The following is a 10,262-nucleotide window of genomic DNA, read 5'->3' on the forward strand; positions in this document are numbered from 1 at the left end:
ATGATGGTGTAATTTATAACTGCTTGCTGTCAGTTGCACTCGAGCTACGCCCTCTTTTGAGCCCGATTTTTTGCTATACATTTGGAATGCTGTACAGGCCATACCGGTGGATGGAATGAACGGAAATGTCGTATGGACATGCCTTGTGTGTCCGAGCAGGTCCATGTCAAGTTTGGTGTCAGTGCGTGTCTCGGGGGCGTGAAAGAGCCGTTAAACGCTTGTTCTTTACTACAGGAAGTTTATTCTAACCTGGAAAAGATTCGTAACGCTTTCAATTCAGTTAATAGCCAGATGTTGTCAGGCTGAAGCTAAATCTGAGAAGTAAGCAAGGGGACATACTTTTGGCTCGTAATTAAGGCTTACCAAATTTCATACATCTTGTTTTCATTTCTGACAGACGGCTTTTTATTCGTTTACAAGAGCCAGCTATTCGTAGAAGGGTTTTCACTCTTAATAGCTAAATGTATTTTGGATTTCATTTTTGCTTGCCCAGCAAATCAGAATTGGAGATATTTTATAAACTGAAGGTCAGTCTTAACAATCTCTCACTGGCTTACGAGTAGGCTTTCCGGTCAAGGTAAGGGGAGATCTCCTTCCCCTTGCATTTTTTGTCTTCTTCTTCCTCCTTCTCATTCTACCACCAAACGAACCATGAGTACCGTCAATGAGAATTCTCTCTCTCTCTCTCTCTCTCTCTCTCTCTCTCAGTAAACTAGTCCAATTTTGCGTAACAGTGTACCTTTTTTTTTTTCAGTCTTGCTCCTGATATACAGTTATATTCAACAGCAAAGTTTATTTTTTCCTCATCCTTTAATTTCTTCTCGTATTAAATAACAAATCATGTTATTTCCTATTTACTCCTGTTTTCCTTTTGCTCTACAGTTTTCTCTTTCTATTTATTCTCATTCTCTTCCTCTTCCTCACCTTCCTCCTCCTCCCCATCCTCTTCTTTATCCTCCTCCTCCTACTTCTCCTCTTTTTCTTCTTCTTTATCTTCCTCCTTTCCCTCTTCCTTATCCTCCTCTCCCTCCTCCTCCTCCTCTTCCTCCTCCTCCTCCTCCTCCTCCCCATCTTCCATATTCTCTTCTTCCTACCCTTCCTCTTCGTTATCCTCTTCTTCCTCTTTAAATGCAACGGAAAGCTGCATCCCACTCTGTACATCCTTGCAGGTAAAATGACAAGGGCCAGCACTGTCGTCGGGGAAGTTCGCCAACACTTTTTCCTGTACAATTTATTTTGCTGATCATAAGATGCTATGCTCTTTTCCGTTGCTTACATTACTGTATTCTAATATCGCCATACTCTGCCTAAGTAAGGTACAGAAGGACAGTAACCAGTCTGATACAAAAATAAATCGCTGAGGGAAAGATGCTACGGAGATTCCTAAATAGAAGATACCGTCAAGATGTTTTACGAATCTCCCAAAAAAGTCGCTGAATTTCACTAATGACGCACTCTTTCTTCCTATATTGCGCATATGACTCACGAATACTGTAGCTAAAAGCACAAAGTAACGTAACATATACAGAATGCAGTGGCTCAATCGGTAGAGAGGTGGCGTGCATTCCCTACGGACCCAGGTTCATATTCGCGCTGGAACAGAGAACATTTTAAGGAGTTGAAATTCATTAAATCAGGCTTTACTGATCTACCAGAAGACCCGCCGACATGTCGTAAAAATACCCCCTCTAATACCAATACACCAGTCCTGTATGAGACAGCCCTAGCATGCATTCAATATGGACGCTGGGTGTTAGCGCCGAAGTGGTGACATGTAGAGGTGTATGGTATGTAGGAGGACTACTGGGCCTTGATAGCAGGCTGTGAAGCCTATGCCCAGAGTCGGACACAAAAAAAAAAAAAAAGCAAGAATCTGATCAGTATGCGAAAAGGTAGGCTATATGTTCTTAACATAATAGACGAGAGAGAGAGAGAGAGAGAGAGAGAGAGAGAGAGAGAGAGAGAGAGAGAGAGAGAGAGAGTACATAGCGTAACGCGCGCGCGCGCACACACACGCACACACACACACACACACACACACACACACACACACACACACACACACACACACACACACACACACACATGTTGGTACACTTAGTAATTCACATACGTACATGCACAAGCAGAATCTTATTCACCAGCTAGAATAGCCACATATGTACACACAAAAGGATACACACAAATACATACACACAAAGAGAGAGAGAGAGAGAGAGAGAGAGAGAGAGAGAGAGAGAGAGAGAGAGAGAGAGAGAGAGAGAGAGAATTTGAATAGTCAATAGGAGAGAACTGGAGACAGAAGGGGAGAGAATACTGGAGAGAGAGGGGAAGGCAGACTTAAAGAGAAAATGATGAAGCAGAATGAGAAAGGGAAGGAAATCGAGGTTAAGAGTTGATTACCGAAGGGGAGAGAGAGAGAGAGAGAGAGAGAGAGAATAATCTGGCACAGAACGAGAGAGGGGAGAGGGAATGACAAAAGAATAAAAGTACTGCACATCTAATGTCAGGAGAAACTGACCTAACCATTAGAGAGAGAGAGAGAGAGAGAGAGAGAGAGAGAGAGAGAGAGAGAGAGAGAGAGAGAGAGCTGCATGTCGTTTGATATTCATATTCCATTAAGATCTCCATGTACTCTGCACCCTCTGATACCCTCTCTCTCTCTCTCTCTCTCTCTCGTCATAGCTGTGCGGGATATCACTGCACGGTTTCTATGTTTCTTGGTATTAGGCTACTTGCTGAATATTCCAGTCAAAACAGGAAAGACTTATTTTTCACTTGGGTGAGTAGATACAACTCTAAATATCCTTTTACTGTTAAAAGTGTCAGTCTTTTTAATATTCTACCTATTAGAGAAACTGATGTACTAGATACTGACGCAGACATGATTGGAACGGTTTATAAAGGGTAATGATCTGAGATTATTTGACCAGGTGGAAAGGATGCAGACTGAAAGACTGTATGTGTGAGATGGAGGGGAAGATGGGGAGTGGGAGAACAAGGATGATGTGATGAGATGGTGTAGTGAGATATGTGACAGATTGTGTTGTGTGTTGGAGGGAGGACAACCAAAAGTGAGAAGACAGGGAGACATGGGGGCACTTTGTTTGTGGCCACCTCTTGCGGGGTTGAGTCGTCTGGCAATAGGCAGTATAGTTAGATAAGGTAGACATTATTCATACGAAAGACTATGGAATAATCAAATAATCACGAAGAAGAGTGTAAATGGATCATTTCACAAAGAGGTTGTACCAAAGCCTTCATACTTTGTTTCCTGTTTTATTATTTAGCATTTTAGTCATTCGTGATGTAATTGCTAAATGACGATGATGATGATGATGACTAACACGAAGAAGAATGTGATGATGATGATGATGATGGTGAAGAAATTGGTCATGGCGATGATGATGATAACGATGATGATGATGGTGAAATGGTGATAACAATGATGACAACCACTACGGTGAATAAACAACTCAAACAATAATCCCCCAACTCCAACAATACAATTAGCAGTTATTAACAGTTATGAAGACAGGTTATCATTATGGCACATTAGCATTAAAACAACCTACACGACACGGGTTTAATGACACACACACACACACACACACACACACACACACACACACACACACACACACACACACACACACACACACACACACACACACACACACACACACACACAATGGAGATAGATAGATACATACATACATATATACATACATACATACATATATACATACATACATAGATCTAGAGATAATCGAGTCACCCAAACTACACGTCTAAAGTTATTCCATTTGTCTATAATTAGTCCAGACACGACGCCCCCTAATCATTCAGAGCACACGATAATCGCGTCATCCAGTTACACCAATTATAGGCTTTATCAAAACCCACGTGATGAACGGGAGATGCCTAACAGAAATGCAATTCGAGCGCGCGCGCGTGCTTGTGTGTGTGTGTGTGTGTGTGTGTGTGTGTGTGTGTGTGTGTGTGTGTGTGTGTGTGTGTATCATTTTTGGGTCCATAGGTGACAAAGTTATTTGTAAATTAAAGTTTGTCCTCGTTTTGTGATTGTAGATGAGCTGAAAATTGGATTCAAAGAGAGAGAGAGAGAGAGAGAGAGAGAGAGAGAGAGAGATGGGGGAGGCAACAATACCCATTCTCTACGCAGCTGAAGTGCTTTCTATACGGCGGGCCACTATTGGTATATTTCAGCCTTTCGCTTCACCAGCCACTCAAGCCACAGACATTTTCTGTGAAATTGCCAGACCTATCTATGACAGAGCCTGATAGAACACCCTGTCCACCTCCACCCCCTCACTCACCCCTAAAAAACTGAGATGATACAAACATGGAGGGAATGACTTACACTAGAGTGTGTCAAAACCAAAACAGACTTTGTCTACCTTGATAAGTAAATAAATGGGTTAGTATCTTGCTTTATTAATGTGAAACCCTAAAATACAGGAAGCCAAGGCAATGCTTTCTTTAAAAAGCCACTCAATTTATGAGGGTAACAGTGTATACACACTGGTTTGAAACTTCGTCAAAACCAGACGAGAATTTTCTGTGCTGTATCAGTATAATCAAATGGAATGAAATAATACTTGATTAATTCGATGCCTCTGACGTGTAAATAGATTTCTATTGTGAGTGTGCAAAATAATATACGTGCAGTTGTGATCAAGTTTCCTTAGTCTCGAAACATGCCAAAATCTCCTGACGATTTTCTTCAGTTTAACAAAGATCTCATGCACTTATGGCGTAAAGAAAGTCTATATCTAACCTCTTCTTTCGAAAAATCTTCCCAAGGCAAATAAAGTTGTCTGACGATAAAATGAAATGAGAATAATACATCAGCCAGAATCATTGATTAATAAAGATATTATTGATTGAGTCTGTATCACTCTAATTAATTATTATCAATACAAATACTCGACAGTTCAGTTTTTCCCACGATGAATAAGAACTTTTTTTTTAATAAAAGCAGAAAAATGGTTGTAAGTCAGGTATATCAATCAGAGCAATGTGGCATGGAATATGCAGTACCATACGACAGAGCTCAGCTATCTTTTCTATGTATATTTTTTTAGGCAAACACTATGAACAAAAGATGCCAGGCACAACAAACCTCGCCCGAAAGCATTTATTTTATTTTCAACCGTTTTCAAGTTATAGCCCTCTGAAAATCTGTGCTCTTGCGTTTGACCTTTGAAGGTCACTCAGAGTCAAAGGCCATGGTGCCAAATGAAAACCCATATGAGACCTATATCTTCATAACAGTAAATATGTCTATCTTCAACCAGTTTAGAGTTATAGCCCCTTGAATACCCGTAACCTTGAGTTTGACCTTTCAAGGTCATTTAAGGTCAAAGTTCGTGGTACCAATAAAAAACCCACTTGGGACTTCTTGTATGTCATTAATAGTACATACCTCTCAATCTTCACCCAGTTTCGAGAAGTAGCCCCTTGAATAACCGTGATCTTGAGTTTGATCTTTCAAGGTCATTTAAGGTCAAAGGCCATGATACTAATTAAAAGACCATCTGGGATTTCCTATACAGTGAGAACAGTAAATATCTACCTGCAATCAGTATCGAGTTATAGCCCCCTGAATATCACTGACCTTAAGTTTGACCTTTCAGGGTCATTGAAGGTCAAAAGTCTCTGTGCCAAATGAAAGTCCACATAGAAGTTCCTCTGTGTTGATAATGGTAAATCTTCAACCAGTTACAAGTTATAGCCCTGTGAAAATCCGTGACCTAGATTTGAACCTTTCAGGGTCACTCAATTGCCTTCAAAAATAACTCACTTTCTTTTGGGTCCTGTGCCAACATACCCTGAAAGTTTTATGTAATTTCATTCAGCCGTTTTTTTCCGTTATGTTGCAAGCACTCGATCCATATGTGTCACTCCACACATACTCCTCAGACACCTCATCTCCATTACATTCAAACTTTTCCTCTCTGCTACACCTATATTCCATGTTTCAGTCCCATATAACGCAGTCGGTACCACAATACCCTCATACAGCCTTCTCTTTACATCCATTCTAAGCGAACGACATCTAAACACTTTTTTCATTCCTCCCAGCACCTTTCCTACTTCATTTATTCTAAACTTCATTTCTTCATCTATTCTTCCATCCACAGCAAACATGTGACCCTAGATATTTAAAACACTCTACCTCATCAAGTAACTCGCCATTCAAAACTATATTCATCCCCCTACCATCTACCAACCTCGTACACTTCATCACTTTACTCTTATTCTCATTTACTTTCAATTTCCTCCTTTCACACACCCTTCCAAACTCCTCTACCAACTTTCTCAATCTCTCCTCTGAATCAGCCACCAGTGCAGTATCATCTGCAAACAGCAGCTGCTTCAGATTCCACTCTCCACCATCAACATTCACCAGACTCAGACCTCCACCTAAAACTCTTACATTCACCTCCATTACAACACCATCCATATAAATATTAAACAACCAAGGTGACATCACACATCCCTGTCGCAGCCCCACTCTCACGGGAAACCAATCACTCACAGCATTTCCCACTCTTACACACGCTCTACTATTTACATAAAAACTTTTCACCCTTTTAGTAACCTACCATCAAGTCCATACAATCTTAAAACAGTCCACAATGCCTCCCTATCAATTCTATCATACTCTTTCTCTAAATCCATAAATGCCCAAAACACATCCTTGCCTTTCGCTAAATACTTTTCACACACTTGTCTCACAACAAACCCCTGGTCCACGCATCCCCTCCCTCTCCTAAAGCCACACTGCTCATCACCAATCACTCCGTCTGTACCCTCCCTAACTCTCATAATTAACACTCTAACATACACCTTACCTACAACACTCAACAGACTTATACCCCTGAAGCTAGTACATTCATACTTATCACCATTGCCTTTATACAACGGGACCACACAAGCACTTGCCCAGTCAATTGGCACCATACATTTCACAAAGCACACATTCAACAATCTTACTAACCAGTCAACAAAAGTCTCTCCACCACCCTTCAGGCATTTCACAGCACACCCATCCACACCTTTCTCATATCCTTTGACTAATGCACGAAAGCCTTGGTTTAATCACGTTTGTTCTAATGCTATCCGCAACAAGGAGAGTGCCTATAAAAGGTACCGGAGCCAACCCACCCCTGAATCACATCTTTTATACATTTCTGCCCGGAATCGTGCTAAGTCTGTTCTTCACTCTGCTAAAAATAATTTCATCCGTACAAAATGCTCTCAACTCTCTACCTCGAACTTTTCCCGCTCCTTCTGGCACCTTGACAAAAACCTTTCAAACAACTTTACCTCATCATCCTTCCCTCCTCTTTTCAACTCTGATGGACTTTCTCCTCCAACTCCACCTTAGACGATTCCGGTGCTGTTCCTCCCTCACTTCCCCTCGTCTGACTTCCTCATGGCTAACATTAAAATTTCTTCCGCTGATGTATTTTCAGTCATTGCTGGCCTCAGTTCTAATAAGGCATATGGGCCTGATGGAGCCCCTCCTTTTGTTCTCAAGAACTGTGCTTCTGTGCTTACACCCTGCCTAGGCAAACTCTTTTGCCTTTGTCTGTTAACTTGTACCTTTCCTTCTTGCTGGAAGTTAGCTCTCATTCAGCCAGTCCCAAAGATGGGTGACCATTCCCAACCCTCTAACTATCGTCCAATTGCTTTAACATCCTGTATCTCAAAAGTTTTTGAGTCAATTCTTAATTGAAAAATTTTAAAGCATCTTTCCTATCATAACCTTCTTTCTGATCGTCAGTATGGGTTCCGTCAGGGACGCTCCACAGGCGATCCTCTCACCTACCTTTCAGACTCCTGGTCATTCTCCTTTCGGGACTTGGCGAAAGCTTTGCCATTGCACTTGACATCTCAAAGGCTTTCGATCGAGTCTGACATAAATCTTTAATTTCCAAACTGCCATCTTACGGTTTCTATCCTTCTATCTGTGTCTTCATCTCTAGCTTCCTTTCTGGTCTTTCTATAGCCGCTGTTGTAGACGGCTATCGTTCTTCTCCTAGATCTATTAACAGTGGTGTTCCTCAGGGCTCTGTCCTATCACCAACTCTCTTCCTTTTATTCATCAATGACCTTCTAAGTTGTATATCTAACCCTATCCACTCATACGCTGATGACTCCACCCTTCACCTTTCCATTCGATTCCCACAACGTCCATCTCAGCAGTTACTTCAACAGGCAAGGGATGAGGCTATGGCACACCTAATGTCTGACTTGGCTCGTATCTCTGACTGGGGTAAAAATAGTCTGGCTGTTTTTAATGCATCAAAGACTCAGTTTTTGCACCTATCAACCCGACAAAATCTTCCACAGGTATACCCACTTATGTTTAATAATACTCAACTTAATCCTGCATCATCGTTGAACATGCTTGGGGTTTCATTTGCTCGGGACTTGTCTTGGAAAGATCATATTACATCTCTTGTAAAATCTGCTTCCAAGTGATTGGGTGTGCTAAGCCGACTCCGTTCCTTCTTTACCCCTGCACAATTGTTGACTCTATACAGGGGTTTTATCCGCCCCTGTGTGGAGTACAACTCTCATGTATGGGGAGGCTCCCCACATACAGCTCTTCTCAATAGGGTGGAGTCAAAGGCTTTTCGTCTCATTAACTCTCCCCCTCTTACTGACTCCCTTCAACCTCTGTCTCTTCATCGCAGTGTTGCATCTTTATCTCTTTTCTATCGCTACTTCAATGGTCACTGTTCCTCTGAACTGTCTTCATGCATTCCTCCACTTCTACGACGGGTGCGTAGCACCCGTCTAGCAGCAAACTCTCACCCCTTTTCTGTCCAACTCTCTAATGCAAGAGTCAACCGTTACTCCCAGTCCTTCATTTATGCAACAGGTCAACTCTGGAACTGTCTCCCTCTGTCTGTATTTCCTGCTTCCTATGATCTCCAGTCTTTCAAATGCAGTGTGTCCATGCATCTCGAAATGAATGGATCTTGAATTTGGCTCTCTCTTGTATTTTGTTTTTCTCTTGGAGGGAACAGTTATTGCGGGCTCATTGCATTTGGTTCCTTCTTCCTCACATAAAAAAAAAAAATACCTGCAGCTTTTCCTGTTTTCATCTCCTTTACTGCCTTCTCCACTTCCTCCTTCGTGATCAAAGAATCATTGAACTCTCCCAACAGATTTATTCCTTGCACCCTTCCATCTGCCACAATCTCAGCCACCCTTTCCTCCTCTACACTTAACAATCTTTCAAAATACTCTGCCTATCTCTTCCTTACTGCATCGATCTCAACATCCTTCCATCCTCTGCTTTTATTCGTTCTTCCTTCCCAGACTCTCCCTTTTGCACCCTTTTCACCTCCTTCCAAATCATTTCCTTATTCTGTCGAAAATTCTCTGTCAGCCGCCTACCCCACCTCTCATCTGCTGCCACTTTAGCATCACAGACAGCCCTTCTCGCCCTATTCCTCTTTTCCTTATACCTTTCATATGACATCTCGTCCTTCCTCTGCAGCCACACTTCATATGCACGTCTCTTCTCAGCCACAGCCATACTTACTTCCTCGCACCACCATTCACTTCCTTTTCTTACACCACCACCCACACGTCTCACACCACACACCTCTTCTGCATGCCCCACCACAGCACTCTTAAAAAACTGCCATTCCTCCTCCACACTGCCATTTTCCCGATCTTTCACTGCGTTCCACTCACCTTTCAATTTCTCCTGATACTCTATCTTTTTCTCTCTTTTATCCAATTCACTCACTTTCAAAACCTCCCTGCCACACCTAACCCTAATAGCTCTCACCCATCTCTTACAAAAAAACAAACAAACAAGCAAAAAAAAGAAACTCAGCCAAAAACAATACCTTGCCGGACTCCGTCTGGATGAGGTAAAAACTGGCAGGTAACATTCTGCATAACCTTCAAATCAACAAATATATTAAATTTATTTGGAGATAGCAGCGTTATTTTCAAAGGACGTAATAAACTGTATATATATATATATATATATATATATATATATATATATATATATATATATAAACTGTAAAATTTTGTGATGATATCTTCAACGGTTGTGAAGTTATCATGCAAACACACACACACACACACACACACACACACACACACACACACACTGAAAATAATACCAGCTTCCCTATCGTAGCTGGTAAAAACGAAATAAAATTAAAGAAAAGATTCAGTAGCCGACTGCTAATCGCCCGCCA

Source organism: Coenobita brevimanus, chromosome 104 (assembly GCF_032717465.1).
Source record: "Coenobita brevimanus isolate Jiangsu-jjx chromosome 104, ASM3271746v2, whole genome shotgun sequence".
Taxonomy (NCBI): domain Eukaryota; kingdom Metazoa; phylum Arthropoda; class Malacostraca; order Decapoda; family Coenobitidae; genus Coenobita; species Coenobita brevimanus.